Here is a 15624-nt window from a genome sequence, read left to right on the forward strand (position 1 = left end):
ATATATAATATGGGCTGAAAGTGCACACTCCCAGCTGCAATATGATAGTTTCCACATCCAAATCGGAGAAAGGGTTTAGGAATCATAGCTCTGTAATGCATAGCGTCCTCTTTTTCAAGGGACCAAAAGTAATTGGACAATGGACTCTAAGGGCTGCAATTAACTCTGAAGGCGTCTCCTTCGTTAACCTGTAATCAATGAAGTAGTTAAAAGGTCAGGGGTGGATTCCAGGTGTGTGGTTTTGCATTTGGAAGCTGTTGCTGTGAGCAGACAACATGCGGTCAAAGGAACTCTCAATTGAGGTGAAGCAGAACATCCTGAGGCTGAAAAAAAAGAAAAAATCCATCAGAGAGATAGCAGACATGCTTGGAGTAGCAAAATCAACAGTTGGGTACATTCTGAGAAAAAAGGAATTGACTGGTGAGCTTGGGAACTCAAAAAGGCCTGGGCGTCCACGGATGACAACAGTGGTGGATGATCGCCGCATACTTAATTTGGTGAAGAAGAACCCGTTCACAACATCAGCTGAAGTCCAGAACACTCTCAGTGAAGTAGGTGTATCTGTCTCTAAGTCAACAGTAAAGAGAAAACTCCATGACAGTAAATACAAAGGGTTCACATCTAGATGCAAACCATTCATCAATACCAAAAATAGACAGGCCAGAGTTAAATTTGCAGAAAAACACCTCAAGAAGCCAGCTCAGTTCTGGAAAAGTATTCTATGGACAGATGAGACAAAGATCAACCTGTACCAGAATGATGGGAAGAAAAAAGTTTGGAGAAGAAAGGGAACGGCACATGATCCAAGGCACACCACATCCTCTGTAAAACATGGTGGAGGCAACGTGATGGCATGGGCATGCATGGCTTTCAATGGCACTGGGTCACTTGTGTTTATTGATGACATAAGAGCAGACAAGAGTAGCCGGATGAATTCTGAAGTGTACCGGGATATACTTTCAGCCCAGATTCAGCCAAATGCTGCAAAGTTGATTGGACGACGCTTCATAGCACAGATGGACAATGACCCCAAGCATACAGCCAAAGCTACCCAGGAGTTCATGAGTGCCAAAAAGTGGAACATTCTGCAATGGCCAAGTCAATCTCCAGATCTAAACCCAATTGAGCATGCATTTCACTTGCTCAAATCCAGACTTAAGACGGAAAGACCCAGAAACAAGCAAGACCTGAAGGCTGCGGCTGTAAAGGCCTGGCAAAGCATTAAGAAGGAGGAAACCCAGCGTTTGGTGATGTCCATGGGTTCCAGACTTAAGGCAGTGATTGCCTCCAAAGGATTTGCAACAAAATGTTGAAAATAAAAATATTTTGTTTGGGTTATGTTTATTTGTCCAATTACTTTTGACCTCCTAAAATGTGGAGTGTTTGTAAAGAAATGTGTACAATTCCTACATTTTCTATCAGATATTTTTGTTCAACCCTTCAAATTAAACGTTACAATCTGCACTTGAATTCTGTTGTAGAGGTTTCATTTCAAATCCAATGTGGTGGCATGCAGAGCCCAACTCGCGAAAATTGTGTCACTGTCCAAATATTTCTGGCCCTAACTGTACATTAATTTTCAAGAAATTATTTGATTTCAAAGTTTTCCTGTAAATTATTACAAATTAATCATTTCCTATACATCATCATTTTTCGTTAATTCTGTTGCTTGGATATGTTACTGAATACTATAATGTGTGTTTTTTTTTAAATTGGTACATATGTCTATTTAAAATACACCAGCAGCTGCCACAGACTAAATTGAACTTCTTTTTACAGGTAGTAGAATAATTTCAAGGTCAGCGTACAACCATGAAAAATAACAGTCATGAATTTCCCTGTCTGCTCTTGAGCAGCCACATTATATAAACAGCACCTTTATTCTCAAAATAAGCCCCACTGAGAATATAAAGCTGCATATTTGTAATATCTCTGGAGAACAATTTAATATATTTTATTCTTGGGACACATTTGGGTTATATAATCATAACTTAAGAACAGAATATCACAGCTTTATCATTGTGTAACTCAACATGTAATCACTTTTATTATATAATATGATTGTTAATGTATTTATTCCTCATTTACACCACATTAAGAAAATTATTTTCTTTTTCAATTTTTTTGTAAGATACTACACTACCGTTCAAAAGTTTAGGGTCACTTAGAAATGTCCTTATTTTTTAAAGAAAAGCACAGTTTTTCCCAATGAAGCTAACATTAAATGACTCAGAAATACACTCTATACATTGTTAATGTGGCAAATGACTATTTTAGCTGCAAACGTCTGGTTTGTAATGCAATATCTTCATAGGTGTATATAGGCCCATTACCAAAAACCATCACTCCTGTGTTCTTATGGTACTTTGTGTTTGCTAACTGTGTAAGAAGGCTAATGGATGGTTAGAATACCCTTGAAAACCCTTGCGCAAGTATGTTACCACAGCTGAAAACCGTTTGGCTGACTAGAGAACCTATAAACCTGACCTTCCTTTGAGCTAGTTGAGAATCTGGAGCATTACATTTGATAGTTCCATTAAACTCTCAAAATGGCCAGAAAAAAAGAACTTTCATTTGAAACTCGACAGTCTATTCTTGTTCTTAGAAATGAAGGCTATTCCATGCGAGAAATTGCCAGGAAACTGAAGATTTCCTACAACGGTGTGTACTACTCCCTTCAGAGGAGAGCACAAACAGGCTCTAACCAGAGTAGAAAGAGAGATGGGAGGCCCCACTACACAACTAAGCAACAAGACAAGCACATTAGAGTCTGTAGTTTGAGAAATCGATGGCTGACAGGTCCTCAACTGGCAGCTTTATAAATGGTAAACGCAAAACACCAGTGTCAACGTCTACAGTGAAGAGGCGATTCCGGGATGCTGGCCTTCAGGGCAGAGTGGCAAAGAAAAAGCCATATCTGAGACAGACTAATAAAAGGAAAAGATTAATATGGGCAAAAGAACACAGACATTAGACAGAGGAAGATTGGAAAAAAGTGTTATGGACAGACGAATCCAAGTTTGAGGTGTTTGGATCACACAGAAGAACCTTTGTGAGATGCAGAACAACTGAAAAGGGATTTTGAAAAAGGAAGGCTATCACTCCATTTTGCAATGCCATACCTTGTGGACAGCGCTTGATTGGAGCCTATTTCATCATACAACAGGACAATGACCCAAAGCACACCTCCAAATGATGCAAGAACTATTTAGAGAAGAAGCAGGCAGCTGGTATTCTATCTGTAATGGAGTGGCCAGCGCATTCACCAGATCTGAACCCCATTGAGGTGTTGTGGGAGAAGCTTGATCGTATGGTATGCAAAAAGTGCCCATCAAGCCAAACCAACTTGTGGGAGGGGCTTCTGGATGCATGGGGTGAAATGTCTCCAGATTACCTCAGCAAATTAACTGCTAGAATGCCAAAGGTCTGCAATGCTGCAAAGGGAGCATTTTTTAACAAAAGCAAGGAAAAAAATTTTTTTTTAATAAAAAATTTTCTTCTTGTCAATGTCTGGACTAGATTTTCAATTCATTAGGCAACTCCTTTGATTAATAAAAGTCTGAGTTTTCATGAAAAACACAAAATTGTCTGGGTGACCCTAAACTTTTGAACGGTAGTGTGGATATTTCTTAACCCCTTCCCGACCTTTGATGCACCATATGCGTCATGAAAACCTGTGCCAATCCGACCTGTGATGCAGCATATGCGTCATGGCCGGATTGGGCTCCTGCAGGCCTGGTGAAAGGGTTTTCTGTAATTTCACCCGGCCTGCAGGGACAGGAGGAGTAGTACTTTAGCACAGGGGGGTGGCTTCACCCCCCCTTGGCTACGATCGCTCCGATTGGCTGTTGAAAGTGAAACTGCCAATCAGAGCGATTTGTAATATTTCACCTAAAAAACTGGTGAAATATTACAATCCAGCCATGGCCGATGCTGCAATATCATCGGCCATGGCTGGAAACACTGATGTGCCCCCACCCCACCGATCACCCCCGCAGCCCTCCGATCTTTGGTCCGGTCCCCTCCGTCCTGTGCTCCACTCCCCTGTCCTCTTGTCCACTCCCCCCGTGCTCCAATCCCACCCCCCATGCTCCAATCCCACCCCCCGTGCTCCAATCCACCCCCCTGCACTCCGATCCACCCCCCCGCACACTGATCCACCCCCCGCACTCCGATCCACCCCCCGTGTTACGATCCACACCCCGATGCTCCGATCCACCCCCCGCCTGTGCTCCGACGCCCCCCCCCGTGCCCTGATCCCCCCCTTATACTTACCTAGCCTCCCGGGGTCCGTCCGTCTTCTTTCCTAGGCGCCGCCATCTTCCAAAATGGTGGGCGCATGCGCAGTGTGCCCACCGAATCTGCCGGCCGGCAGATTCATTCCAATGTGAGTTTTGATCACTGTGATAAAACCTATCACAGTGATCAAAATAAAAAAAAACAGTAAATGACCCCATACACCCCCCCCTTTGTCACCCCCATAGGTAGGGACAATAATAAAATAAAGAATTTTTTTTTTCCCCCACTAAGGTTGGAGTTAGAACTAGGGTTAGGGTTAGGGTTAGGGTACGGTATGTGCACACGTATTCTGGTCCTCTGCGGATTTTTCCGCAGCGGATTTGATAAATCCGCAGTGCTAAACCGCTGTGGATTTATCGTGGATTTACTGCGGTTTTTCTGCGCATTTCACTGCGGTTTTACAACTGCGATTTTCTATTGGAGCAGTTGTAAAACCGCTGCGGAATCCGCAGAAAGAAGTGACATGCTGCGGAATGTAAACCGCTGCGTTTCCGTGCAGTTTTTCTGCAGCATGTGTACAGCGATTTTTGTTTTCCATAGGTTTACATTGAAATGTAAACTCATGGGAAACTGCTGCGGATCCGCAGCATTTTCCGCAGCGTGTGCACATACCTTTAGAATTAGGCTATGTGCAAACGGTGCGGATTTGGCTGCGGATCCGCAGCGGATTGGCCGCTGCGGATTCGTAGCAGTGTTCCATCAGGTTTACAGTACCATGTAAACATATGGAAAACCAAATCCGCTGTGCCCATGGTGCGGAAAATACAGTGCGGAAACGCTGCGTTGTATTTTCCGCAGCATGTCGATTCTTTGTGCGGATTCCGCAGCGTTTTACACCTGTTCCTCAATAGGAATCCGCAGGTGAAATCCGCACAAAAAACATTGGAAATCCGCGGTAAATCCGCAGGTAAAACACAGTGCCTTTTACCCGCGGATTTTTCAAAAATGGTGCTGAAAAATCTCACACGAATCCGCAACGTGGGCACATAGCCTTAGGGTTAGGGTTGGGTTGGAATTAGGGTTGTGGTTAGGGTTAGGGGTGTGTTGGGGTTAGGGTTGTGGTTAGGGTTACGGCTACAGTTGGGATAAGGGTTAGTGGTGTGTTGGGGTTAGTGTTGGAGTTAGAATTGAGGGGTTTCCACTTTTTAGACACATCAGGGGGTCTCCAAACGCAATATGGCGCCACCATTGATTCCAGCCAATCTTTTATTCAAAAAGTCAAATGGTGCTCCATCCCTTCCGAGCCCCGACGTGTGCCCAAACAGTGGTTTACCCCCACATATGGGGTACCAGCATACTCAGGATAAACTGCGCAACAATTACTGGGGTCCAATTTCTCCTGTAACCCTTGAGGAAATAAAAAATTGCTTGCTAAAACATCATTTTTGAGGAAAGAAAAATGATTTTTTATTTTCACGGCTCAGCGTTGTAAACGTCTGTGAAGCACTTGGGGGTTCAAAGTGCTCACCAAATATGTAGATAAGTTCCTTGGGGGGTCTAGTTTACAAAATGGGGTCACTTGTGGGGGGTTTCTACTGTTTAGGCACACCAGGAACTCTGCAAACGCAACGTGACGCCCGCAGACCATTCCATCAAAGTCTGCATTTCAAAAGTCACTACTTCCCTTCTGAGCCCCGACGTGTGCCCAAACAGTGGTTTACCCCAACACATGGGGTATCAGCGTACTCAGGAGAAACTGGACAACAACTAGGGTCCAATTTCTCCTGTAACCCTTGGGAAAATAAAAAATCCTGGGCTAAAAATTATTTTTGAGGAAAGAAAATGTATTTATTATTTTCACGGCTCTGCATTATAAACTTCTGTGAAGCACTTTGGGGTTGAAAGTGCTCACCACATACCTAGATAAGTTCCTTTCGGGGTCTAGTTTCCAAAATGTGGTCACTTGTTGGGGGTTTCTACTGTGTAACCACATCAGGGGCTCTGCAAACGCAACGTGATGCCCGTACAGCATTCCATCAAAGTCTGCATTTCAAAACGTCACTACTTCACTTCCGAGCCCCGACATGTGCCCAAACAGTAGTTTACCCCCACATATGGGGTATCACCGTACTCAGGAGAAACTGGACAACAAATATTGGGGTCGAATTTCTCCTGTTACCCTTGGTAAAATTGAAAAATTCTGGGCTAAAAAATTATTTCTGAGGAAAGAAAACATTTATTATTTTCACTGCTCTGTGTTATAAACTTCTGTGAAGCACTTGGGGATTCAAAGTGCTCACCTCACATCTAGATAAGTTCCTTTAGGGGTGTGGTTTCCAAAATGGGGTCACTTGTGGGGGGTTTCTACTGTTTAGCCACATCAGGGGCTCTGCAAACGCAACGTGACGCCCGCAGAGCATTCCATCAAAGTCTTCTGCATTTCAAAACAACACTACTTCACTTCCGAGCCCCAGCATGTGCCCAAACAGTGGTTTACCCCCACATATGGGGTATCAGCGTACTCTGGAGAAACTGGGCAACAACTTTTGGGGTCAAATTTCTCCTGTTACCCTTGGGAAAATAAAAAATTGCGGGCTAAAAAATCATTTTTGAAAAAAGAAAATTTATTTTTATTTTCATGGCTCTGCATTATAAACTTCTATGGAGCACTTCAGGGTTCAAAGTGCTCACCACACATCTAGATTAGTTCCCTTGGGGGTCTAGTTTCCAAAATGGGGTCATTTGTGGGGGATCTCCAATGTTTATGCACACAGGGGCTCTCCAAACACGACATGGTGTCCGCTAATGATTGGAGCTAATTTTCCATTTAAAAAGCCAAATGGCGTGCCTTCCCTTCCGAGCCCTGCCGTGCACCCAAACAGTGGTTTACCCCCACATATGAGATATCTGCCTACTCAGGACAAACAGGACAACAACATTTATGGTCCAATTTCTCCTATTACCGTTGGTAAAATAGGAAATTCCAGGCTAAAAAAATCATTTTTGAGGAAAGAAAAATAATTTTTTATTTTCATGGCTCTGCGTTATAAACTTCTGTGAAGCACCTGGGGGATTAAAGTGCTCAGTATGCATCTAGATAAGTTCCTTGGGGGGTCTAGTTTCCAAAATGGGGTCACTTGTGGGGGAGCTCCAATGCATAGGCACACAGGGGCTCTCCAAACGCGACATGGTGTCCACTAACAATTGGAGCTAATTTTCCATTCAAAAAGTCCAAAGGCGCGCCTTCCCTTCCGAGCCCTGCCGTGTGCCCAAACAGTGGTTTACCCCCACATATGAGGTATTGGCGTACTCGGGAGAAATTGCCCAACACATTTTAGGATCCATTTTATCCTATTGCCCATGTGAAAATGAAAAAATTGAGGCGAAAAAATTTTTTTTGTGAAAATAAAAGTACTTTTTCATTTTTACGGATCAATTTGTGAAGCACCTGAGGGTTTAAAGTGCTCACTACGCATCTAGATAAGTTCCTTGGGGGGTCCAGTTTCCAAAATGGGGTCACTTGTGGGGGAGCGCCAATGTTTAGGCACACAGGGTCTCTCCAAACGCAACATGGTGTCCGCTAACGATAGAGATAATTTTTCATTCAAAAAGTCAAATGGCGCTCCTTCCCTTCAGAGCCTTACCATGTGCCCAAACAGTGGTTTACCCCCACATGTGAGGTATCGGTGTACTCAGGAGAAATTGCCCAACACATTTTAGGATCCATTTTATCCTGTTGCCCATGTGAAAATGAAAAAATTGAGGCTAAAAGAATTTTTTGTGAAAAAAAAGTACTTTTTCATTTTTACGGATCAATTTGTGAAGCACCTGGGGGTTTAAAGTGCTCACGATGCATCTAGATAAGTTCCTTGGGGCGTCTAGTTTCCAAAATGGGGTCACTTGTGGGGGAGCTCCAATTGTTAGGCACACGGGGGCTCTCCAAATGTGACATGGTGTCCGCTAATGAGTGCAGCCAATTTTTCATTCAAAAAGTCAAATGGCGCTCCTTCCCTTCCAAGCCCTGTCGTGCGCCCAAACAGTGGTTTATCCCCACATATGAGGTATCAGCGTACTCAGGACAAATTGCACAACAACTTTCGTGGTTAAGTTTCTCCTTTTACCAATGGGAAAATAAAAAAATTGTTGCTGAAAGATCATTTTTGTGACTAAAAAGTTAAATGTTCATTTTTTCCTTCCATGTTGCTTCTGCTGCTGTGAAGCACCTGAAGGGTTAATAAACTTCTTGAATGTGGTTTTGTGCACCTTGAGGGGTGCAGTTTTTAGAATGGTGTCACTTTTGGGTATTTTCAGCCATATAGACCCCTCAAACTGACTTCAAATGTGAGGTGGTCCCTAAAAAAAATGGTTTTGTAAATTTCGTTGTAAAAATGAGAAATCGCTGGTCATATTTTAACCCTTATAACTTCCTAGCAACAAAAAATTTTGTTTCCAAAATTGTGCTGATGTAAAGTAGACATGTGGGAAATGTTATTTATTAACTATTTTGTGTCACATATCTCTCTGGTTTAACAGAATAAAAATTCAAAATGTGAAAATTGCGAAATTTTCAAAATTTTCGCCAAATTTCCGATTTTATCACAAATAAAACACATAGCATTAGCTACTGTATTTATTTTTTTGTGATAAATACAGTTGTGCTCAAAAGTTTACATACCAGAACAAAGTGAAGTTTCTGGAGGGGCCATCTTAGTTTTTTTATCTCAATATCATTGAGCCAGTTTGGTGAGATCTCAAGTGTGCAGTTCATGCTAGACAACCAAGGAATTTACAGGAATTGGAGGCTTTTTGCCAAGAAGAGTGGGCAGTTTTACCATCTGAGAAAATAAAGAACCTCATCCTCAACTACTACAAAACACTTCAAGCTGTCATTGATGTTAGAGGGGGCAATGCACAGTATTAAGAAATGGGGTATGTTTACTTTTGATCAGGGTCATTTGGGTTTGGGTTGTCATTATGATTTAAAAAGATAAAACAGTAGTTTGACAATAAATGGTTTCACCCAACCACTAACCATGACCGAAGAAAAAGTTTTAGTGTTATCATTCATATTCTCTGAAAAAAAGGCCAAGAAAGCAAAAACTGCCGGGGTATGTAAATGTTTGAGCACAACTGTATAATCAATGTAGTAACATAGTAATGTTTTTTACTTGGTATAAAAATATAAAAAATCTTCCCTTTCTAATATACTATGTGCAGTCTAGTATAACTAACATTGTAACTTCATTCAACAGGTCATTCTTAATGTGCTATCAAATAAAAAAAAAAAACATTTGTGGCACTGTATTCCTAAATGTTTAACTCATAAAAAAATATTGACTTTATTGTTATGTTGTTTTCAGTTGATCCATTTGGGGTAAAGATGCAGCAGAAAGACATTTTAAAGGCTTTATCTAATACTTTTAGATCTAGAAACTGAAAAGCCCGTATTTTTCAGACCATAAGACACACTTTTTTTCCTCCAAATTTGGGAGGGAATGTGGGGTGCATCTTATGATATGGATGTAATATGTGGGGAGGGGACAGCGGCAGAGTGGGATCGCACTGGGATCCCACTGGTAGGAGGCAGGAAAATGTCCCAGCTGCAGAAATACGGTTCTGGGGAAACCACGTGGTCCTAATACTTAAAGTGAGGTGAATATTCATTAGCCGCTTTCCCGCCCACCTGTCAGTGCCCAGCAGTGAGCGGGGAGCAGCAAATGAATATACCTTCACTTAAACAGCAGACACACATGGTTTCCCCAGCACTGGAATGCTGCAGCGCCTGGGGAGATTGTGTCCAGTGGAGGAGGGGACAACAGGGTGCCAGAGGAGAGATCGCCACATACCTGAAAGCACAAACCCTGCCCGGGCTGTGCTGGATGCTGAGTGCTGCAGCATAAGGACTTGTTTGAGGTCATGAAGAGGGTGGGCTGGAGCATCGCATGACAGCAAAGAGCACTCCCTCTTCATGTCATCATCACAGGTCCTTCAGGCATGGCACTAGAATCTACGAGCTTCCTCTTATGACCTGTGGAGAGGCAACAAGAGGGAGGGCTCTGTGCTGTCATGGGATGCTCCAGCTCTTTACCTCACCACAGTGTGGCTGGCTGGCTACAGGACCTGCACAGCCTGAACAATTAAGAATTAATTAAAAGGTTAGTCACTCAGTTACTCTTGTGGTGAACTATAACTACCAGCATGCCATAGCATCTGCAGGACATGCTGGGAGTTATAGTTTTCCCATGGGATCTTATAGCAGCACTCCAGTGTAAATTTTCAGTGCTGGAGTGGTGCTTTAAATATAAGCCCTGTGCACCATTCCTATACTCACCCTCCAGCGTTTTCATATAGTACTTTACCAGAGGTGAACCTAGCCTCTCTGCTGCCTGAGGCGAACGGAAAAATGGCGCCCCCCCATAGTCCCTGCCTCACTGCCTGTGCACACATATCCCTCCACCGGACCCGGTAATCGCCGCTCGCAGTGGCATACCGGCAGAGGTGTTTCTGGCACCAGGGACAAGAATTCATTTTGGTGCCCCCCCTCCACCAAGGACATATGCGATTTGCACACTTAGTCATGTATCGATGAGCTCCTCTCCCTAATGCTCTCATTGTTCAGTGAAAAACTGAGAGAAGCAGAAGAGAAGCTCGTTGTCACCGGACCACAAGTATGAAAGTCGCATATGAGTGAAGTGTCCATGGGAAGACTACTGGAACCTGCAGAGCTGAATCCTGACATCGCAGCTTCTGAATAGTGTTGAGCGATACCTTCCGATATCGGAAAGTATCGGTATCGGATTGGATCGGCCGATATTCAAAAAATATCGGATATCGCCGATACCGATACCCGATCCCAATACAAGTCAATGGGACCAAAATATCGGAATTAAAATAAACCCTTTCTTTCCTTGTAGGTTCATTCTACATGAAGGAAAACAACTAAGAATAATGCAGGATGTATTTGGGGAGGTGGCGGAGACATTAAAGGCATAGAGGTTTAGCCCAATCAAATAGAATAGCAGGAATTTTAATTTTTTTTAAAGACGTTCGGAGTTACAAAGATATTGACTATGTTAAGATTTTTTTTATTTTGTCAGATATTGATGTTTCACTATTCCACGCCCTTCCCCTTCTTTTTTTTTACTTTTCCCACACTTTCATCTTCATCATCATCAGCATCTTTGACATCAACTTCTTCTTCACCTTATTCATCTTCTTCTTCATCTTCTACATTTTTTTTTATTACATTATTCATATTCATTTTCTTCAACTATTATTATTCTTCCTATTCTACTTCTTCATCATATTCTCATTTGTGACAGGCATTCCCGTATTTGTTATCTATAAAAGTTTGAAGATTACACCTTCCGTTCTGCCTGTCACAAAAGTTACATTTGTCCGCGTTCAGTTTGGCCTGCAGCATCAGGCATTATCCAGGGGCACCACGAAGAGGAACGGACTCTCCCCCATACACTGCTTAGTCTTCTTCTGCATATAATTTTGATAATATCTTTTGCTCTGATATTAAGTGTTATGCTTAATGTTCTTCTGCTCTTTGTTCTGCAGCCTCTTGTTCTTCTGCTTCTCGGTCTTCCATGTCGTCGTCTCCAGGGTCGTCGTCTCCAGGGTCGTCGTCTCCGCCGTCATCGTCTCCGCCATCGTCGTCGTCATCGGGGTGGTCTTCAGGGTCGTTATCTCCAGGGTCGTCGTCATCTCAGTGGTTGTCGTCTCTGGTGTCGTCGTCATCTTAGGGGTGGTCTTCCGGGTCGTCGTCTTTAGGGTCTTGAACTTGGAAATGTAGCAGAAGGTACAAGAAGGCTGAGAAAATGCCGAGAACCAGCTGATGGAACTGGAACTCGGATGGCTACCCGAAGGTCAAAGAGCCAATGGAACTACCGAGGACCAGCTGACGTTACTGGAACCCGGTTACTAAGCAGGAGGTACCCGTGCTAAAAAGCACTACCAAGGACCGCCTGACGTTGGCGGAACTCGGATACCCAGAAGGAGGCACCTAAGCCAAAGGCTCTGCCCGGAACCAGCTGACGTTACTGGAACCAGGATGGGGAGCAGAAGGTACAAGAGCAAAAGACACTGCCGAGAACCAGCTGACGGTACTGGAACCCGGATGGGTAGCCGAAGGTCCAAGAGCCAATGCAACTACCGAGGAACAGCTGACGTTACTGGAACCCGGTTACTAAGCAGGAGGTACCCGTGCCTGAAAGCACTACCAAGGACCACCTAAAGTTGGTGGAACTCGGATACCCAGAAGGAGGCACCTAAGCCAAAGGCTCTGCCCGGAACCAGCTGACGTTACTGGAACCAGGATGGGGAGCAGAAGGTACAAGAGCAAAAGACACTGCCGAGAACCAGCTGACGGTACTGGAACCCGGATGCGTTGGCCAACTGTGCAAGAGCCAATGGCACGACCGAGGACCAGCTGATGGTGCTGGAACCCGGTTACAAAGCTGTAGGTAACCGCGCTTAAAAGCACTACCAAGGACCGCCTGGCATTGGCGGAACTCGGATACCCAGAAGGAGGCACCTAAGCCAAAGGCTCGGCCCGGAACCAGCTGACGGTGCTGGAACCAGGATGTGGACCAGAAGGTCCACAGGAGAGGAGAGAACAGCTAGGCCGCGAGGCTGCCGCAGTTACCGAACACCAACAGTCCTACAGGGGGAGCTTGGCCTACTGGCACTACAGAACCAGCCTTGATTGCCAATTCCCGCAGCCCACATAGGAAGCTCCTAAACTGGAGGCACCATGGAGTTGGCTAACCCGACCGCAACATGACGGGGCAACGTATAGGCGTCTAAGTGACCTTGACACTACCCGGAACCAGCTGACGGTGCTGGACCCAGGCTGGGCACGAGGGAGTACCCGTGACAAAGACACTGCCGAGAACCAGCTGACGGTACTGGAACCCGGATGCGTTGCCCAAGTGTGCAAGAGCCAATGGCACGACCAAGGACCAGCTGACGGTGCTGGAACCCGGTTACAAAGCTGTAGGTACCCGCGCTTAAAAGCACTACCAAGGACCGCCTGGCGTTGGCGGAACTCGGATACCCAGAAGGAGGCACCTAAGCCAAAAGCTCGGCCTGGGACCAGCTGACGGTGCTGGAACCAGGATGTGGACCAGAAGGTCCACAGGAGAGGAGAGAACAGCTAGGCCGCGAGGCTGCCGCAGTTACCAAACACCAACAGTCCTACAGGGGGAGCTTGGCCTACTGGCACTACAGAACCAGCCTTGATTGCCAATTCCCGCAGCCCACATAGGAAGCTCCTAAACTGGAGGCACCATGGAGTTGGCTAACCCGACCGCAACATGACGAGGCAACGTATAGGCGTCTAAGTGACCTTGACACTACCCGGAACCAGCTGACGGTGCTGGAACCAGGCTGGGCACGAGGGAGTACACGTGACAAAGACACTGCCGAGAACCAGCTGACGGTGCTGGAACCCGGATGTGTTGCCTATTCAAGATTGTCTTCCTAGAGCCCCAACTAGCAGTGTTGGAGCAAAGGGTAAGCAGGGGGAGCAGAGTGTAGGCCGAAGCCTGCACTGGAGGCAGCTTTGTATCTGCGTTGCGTTTGCAGGACACATTGCCGGCTACACAGCGGGGGAACAGCTGGCGTTGCTGAGCCCCACTGACACAATGGCGGGTGTTTTTCTCTGTGCAGCCTGCACTTCCAGGCACCAACTGGCGGTGTTAGAGCCCAGAGTCTGCAGGAGGAGCAGAGTGTAGGCTGAAGCCTAGTAGAACCAATTTCAAAGATAACCTTTAACCCTCCCTCAGGTGTTAAAATGTAGAAGAGCCACACCTTGTGCAGCAGTAATGCTCCACAAGTGAAAGGTTGCTCTTTAAATTTTGCTCATTGCACACGCTGAATGAAAGACGTACACAATTTTGGCCATTGTACAGTAAAACTGTATTGGAGGCGTGACTTGTCTTTTTAAGGAGACGCAGCAAAGGTGTCCAAAAATAATGCCTTGGTGCTGGGCGCAGCCTCCTGAGCGTTGTTATTTGCTGTACAGGAGTATGCGCTCTTGTTATCCCTTGGCCATGCCCTGTTAGCGCTGCCCGTCTTATGACCTCATTTCATGTTGGCTGGTGCGGTTAACGATGGCCATGAATCCCAGACCCACAGTGTCTTTTCATAAAGTCACAGTGCGGGGCTGGGATTCGTGGCCTTGTGCAGTAAATATGTTCGCCGCTCACACATGTCCTTACACCTGCTTCAGACTGGGCGGCATCAGCTGTTCCCTTATCGCATGCCACGGCCATGAGGCTGCACAGTCTGAAGAAGGCGTAAAGAGGGGAGTGAAGACAGGCGAAGATATGCACTGCTCATGCCCATCAATCACACCCTCGCAGTCAAAATAAGTAAGACAGCGAGGGGCGTTGTGTCGGGCAGGGCGGACGCACAGGCACAGGCAGCCAACCAACGATGTCAGAAGACGGCCAGCGTTACCAATGGGGGTGCTGCGTGTCATTAAAAAGGAAAGTCACACCTCAGGGACACTGTAATGGTCTCTAATGAGACACATTTTGTACGTGTTTGTTGAGTTCGACGTGGGCAAGGAGAAAATGTCAGCCACCTTGTACAAATGCAGCATTACTGCTGTACAAGGTGGCTGCTATACATAGAAACACCTGGGGGGGGGCAGGGTCCCTTTAATTTCAGTTCAGGTGCCTGCGTGGCATTTGCAGGACACGTTGCCGGCTACACAGCAGGGGAACAGCTGGCGGTGCTGAACCCCACTGACACATTGGCTGGTGTTTTTCTCTGTGCAGCTAGCACGTCCGGGCAAAAACTGGTGGTGTTAGAGCCCAGGGTCAGCAGGAGGAGGAGAGGAGCAGAGTGTAGGCCGAAGCCTGCACTGGTGGCAGCTTTTGTTCTGTTGTGCCAGCGTGGCTTGTGCCCGGACACGTTGCCGACTACACAGCAGGGGAACAGCTGGCGGTGCTGAACCCCACTGACACATTGGCTGGTGTTTTTCTCTGTGCAGCTAGCACTTCCGGGCAAAAACTGGCGGTGTTAGAGCCCAGGGTCAGCAGGAGGAGGAGAAGAGCAGAGTGTAGGCCGAAGCCTATTTGAACCAATTTCAAAGGTAACCTTTAACCCACCCTCAGGTGTTACAATGTAGAAGAGCCACACCTTGTGCAGCAGTAATGCTCCACAAGTGAAAGGTTGCTCTTTAAATTTTGCTCATTGCACACGCTGAATGAAAGACGTACACAATTTTGCCCATTGTACAGTAAAACTGTATTGGAGGCGTGACTTGTCTTTTTAAGGAGACGCAGCACAGGTGTCCAAAAATAACGCCTTGGTGCTGGGCGCAGCCTCCTGAGCGTTGTTATTTGCTGTACAGGAGTCTGCGCTCTT

This window comes from Ranitomeya imitator, chromosome 1 (assembly GCF_032444005.1).
Source record: "Ranitomeya imitator isolate aRanImi1 chromosome 1, aRanImi1.pri, whole genome shotgun sequence".
Classification (NCBI taxonomy): domain Eukaryota; kingdom Metazoa; phylum Chordata; class Amphibia; order Anura; family Dendrobatidae; genus Ranitomeya; species Ranitomeya imitator.